Raw genomic sequence first — 4170 nt, 5'->3', positions numbered from 1 at the left:
TTCATTTGCAAGACCTCCCTGGTATAAGATTTCAGAGCTGGCTTACTGAATTGAAGGCCATGACACTTTTATGGCTTTTGAGACATAATTGGCCAACAACGCCAATGTTTTTTCCACTTGAAAGGAAATATGTGTCTACCAGTTTCACCACAACTTTGACAGCATTGGGTCTTACACTTCCTCAAACCACCACCCCCCCCTTTTTTTTTAGGAGGGTAGAGTGTTTTTGTAAATTTGATAGGTACCTTGACCTTCACTCTTTAGGCTTCTGCTGTCAGGAATACAATTTATATTTATTTAATTTTTATTTGAGAGGGGTGCTGAGCAGGAAGAGGAGGAGAGGGAGAGAAAGAGAGAGAGGGAGGACGGATCCCAAACAGGCTCCACACTCAGCACAGAGCGCAGCTTGGGGCTGGATCCTCACCCTGGGATCATGACCCGAGCTGAAATCAAGAGTCCACGGCTCAACCAACTGACTAAGCCACCCAGGTGCCCCCAGAAATACAATTTAAAGTAGACTGGGGAAAAAGTAGCATTCTTGGTTCAAGGGATAAGGAAAGATGAGGATTTATGAAGCATCAGGCACAGCTGGATCCAGGATTAAACACTGCCAAGATTCTGAAGTAGAGATGGCAATGTGTGTACTTGACTGAATTACTCCAGTGCTGCAATTTCAGAACCATCCCAGGGAAGCCTTCTGGTTGGTTGAGCCTGGGTCACGTGTCCTTGATAAAAGGGGAGAAGGCACTAGGCCGACAGCGGGGATACAGGGGCCTACAAGTCGGAGTTGAGAAGGCTTAAGTGTGCAGGCAAGCAATTACAATATGACACAAACCCGGTAGTGATTCAGTGCAAGCGACTCAAGTTCAAAGTATAAGAAAGGGGATGCTTAGATTTGGGGGACTCACTGAAATGTTCACAGAGCACCTACACATTAGTGCACATTATGCCAACTGCCAGGGACTGAGTCTAAACTCCAAGAAAATTAAGCAATAAAGGACAACATTTGGGGCTAAATGGAAAGTCACGCTTCATGGCTTCAGGTCTGGCTGGACCCAGGGGCTTACACCATGCCTCCTTGTCCACACAGTAGCTCTTGTGTAGGTTGGATTCACCATGCAGAAAAAGCTTCATCCAGAAAAATCAATCCTAGGCTTTCACTATGTCACTTTTAACAATCTCCATGGAAGGGTCTCTTGGGCAGCCTCAGTATCCCTCCCAAGGGAGATCCCAATTAACCTTGGCTGGTCAGATGTCACTCCTTTAACCAATCATGATGGGCCAGGGGGATGGAGAATTCTGATTGGCCATCCCTGTGTTGAAAGGGCAGACAAAAACTGCAGTGACGGCAGTCTGCCACACGGGGTCACCCAAGCAGAGTTTCAAGGATGAACAGGAGTTCGCACGTTGGGCAAAAGGAGAAACTGGACGAAGAGAAGTGAGAAAAATCAGAAAGGAAGGTACCGGCCCGTGGTTTTCTTTCTACTTCCACCACCGTGCTGATGCCGAGACAGTTCATCGGACCCCAGTTTCTGTTGTTGACATTAATCAGCCTTGACCATTGGCAACCAGGGCCTGGCTTGTCACTCTAATCCCTCTCACCCAGGGCCATATCACTATGAGCCACCTACCAGTGTCCTGCGCACATCCCAGACCTCCCCAGCACCCAGGCCTAAGCCAATGATAGGGAAAGCTTGAATAAATACCCCAGCTACCCTGACCCCAGGTGGAAGTAGGGTCCCCTTTAAGACACCAGCTTTTATGCTGTGTTCGTGAGGTCTCCTGCTGGACTGAGCCCCAGTTGCTGGACTACTGCATTGCCTACTCATTGGTGCTCCCTGCAAGGATGCTATCCGCCCTTTCTCAGCCTCCACCTCCAACGGAGGCTTTCTGGGGTCACCCTCTGAATACACTATGTGTCCTTGCTTGAGTCTTCACCTCGAGATTGGTTTCAGGGGGTGGCAGGACCCCAAGCTAAGACATCAAGGACAACTGTTGATTCGGGGCTACGAGGTGCTTGGCACTTTATGTGGCTTCCACATGTTTTCTTTTTTCCTTTTTTTTTTAAATGTTTTATTTATTTCTGAGAGAGGGGAAGAGGCAGCGTGAGCAGGGGAGGGTCAGAGAGAGAGGAAGATACAGAATCAGAAGCAGGCTCCAGGCTCTGAGCTAGCTGTCAGCACAGGGCCCCAGGCGGGGCTCAAACCCATGAACCGTGAGATCAGGACCTGAGCCGAAGTGGGCCGCTCAACCTACTGAGCCACCCAGGCGCCCCGATTATTCCTGTTTTTAAGGAGGAGGGAAAAGGGAGTAACCTGCCTGAGTCATTCAGTTCGTTTATAGCAGAGCTCGGCACCCAGATCTCCCTCCCTCACCAGATCCCTAGAGGGGAGGTGGCTAAGTCTATGTGTTTACATCTTCTTCTGCTCAGGTCTCTGAGGCCTGGGGCAGGGGAATTTTTTTTTTTAATTTTTTTAAATGTTTTTATTTATTTCTAGGAGAGAGAGAGAGTGTGTGTGAGCAGGGGAGGGTCAGAGAAAGAGGGAGTCACAGACTGAAACAGGCTCCAGGCTCTGAGCTGGCTGTCAGGACAGAGCACAATGCGGGGCTCGAACCCACAAACCGTGAGATCATGACCTAAGCGAAAGTCTGACGCTTAACCGACTAAGCCACCCAGGCGCCCCTGGGGCAGGGGAATTTGTATTGAGAAGGTGGGCATCAGGCCTCCCCAACCCGGCTCCAGGAACCATAGGGTCTTTTTAGCTGGAAGAACTTGGCCCTGGTCTTGGTAAGAAAGGCTCTCATGCCAATGCAGACACTCAGGAAACCTGGAGAAGGGGAATCACTGGAGGAGGGTACCTACTGCTCACTTACCGGCTTGAAGGTCAAAGCAGAGGAAGGCACCCTTAATGGTCACCCAACTGGTAATTACTGGATGTCATGGGTTGAGTAGTGTCCCCTCCAAAGAAATATTCTCACGTAGCATAGATTAAGTTCTAACCCGCATGCCTGTGAACGGGACCTTTTTTTGAAATAAAGTCCTTGCAAATATAACTAGGGATCTCAAGATGATATCCTGGATTTAGGGTGGGCCTAAGAACAGAGTATCCTTTTAAGAAAAGAAGAGAAACGTCTGAAATAGGGAGACACACAAAGAAAGTCATGTGAAGACAGAGAGAGACTGAGGTTTCTGGACTGACGTTTCATCAAGGAAATGCAAGCATTGCTGACAACCCACCAGAAGCTGGGAGAGAGGTATGGGACAAATGATCTCTCACAACCTTCAGAAGGAACCAACCCTGTGATATCTCGATTTCAGACTTCTCAATTAAGTTCCATTGTTTTAAGCTACCCCGTTTGTGGCCATTTGTTCCAGCACCAAGGGCATTAATACATTTGCCTATTTGTTTCGCTTACCATCTGTCTCCCCAACGGGCTCCTAAATCCCAGGAAGCCCAGTTTTGGCTGGTTTGTTTACTCTGTGTTTCCAGGAACAGACACATAGCAGGTGCCCAGCGAGTATTTATTGCACACCCGTGTTCTAAGTGCTCCGTTTGTGCCAGACGCTGTTCTAAGTGCTTTTACCAGGCTTAACTCATTTCATCCTCACTGCAACCTAGAGCAGACACACTATCAATAAGCCAATTTCACAAAGGGGCAAACCAAGGCCCAGAGGGGCACAGTCTGGATTCCAACCTACCATAGGACGTGCCCGGGGCAAGGCTCAACTACAATAATTTAAATCAGAAGTGTAGGAGCCCTAAGGGAGGCATCAGGCACGGCCCAATAACCACGAAGCCTCAATTTCTTCCTTTGCAAATTGTGGCAATATCCGGCGTTGCCCACAGCGCGGAGCCCAGGAGTAAAGCGAGAGTCCCACCTGCGCATGCACTTTTACCCACAAGGCCACTGGCCCTGGCGCACGTGGCTCCGCCCCATTTTTCAGCACTCACGTCGACACTTTACGGCCCTCTCTCATTCCTCCAGCGAGAAAACAGCCAACCTTGTCCCTCTGGTCTAGCTGACCCCGCCCTACTCCACGTGGATTGGTTGTTCTTCCCTCGAGCCCTGCGCTGACTGGCTCGCGTCGCTGCCACTTCATTTCAGCTTAGTGGCGCGCGGCAGGGCGGCTACCGGCCGGAGCGTGAGCGGCGGCGGCGGCGGCGGAAG

This window comes from Crocuta crocuta, unplaced genomic scaffold (assembly GCF_008692635.1).
Source record: "Crocuta crocuta isolate KB4526 unplaced genomic scaffold, BGI_CrCroc_1.0 scaffold77, whole genome shotgun sequence".
Lineage (NCBI taxonomy): Eukaryota > Metazoa > Chordata > Mammalia > Carnivora > Hyaenidae > Crocuta > Crocuta crocuta.
The sequence above is the reverse complement of the archived record's forward strand: the minus strand, read 5'-3'. Positions refer to the sequence as shown.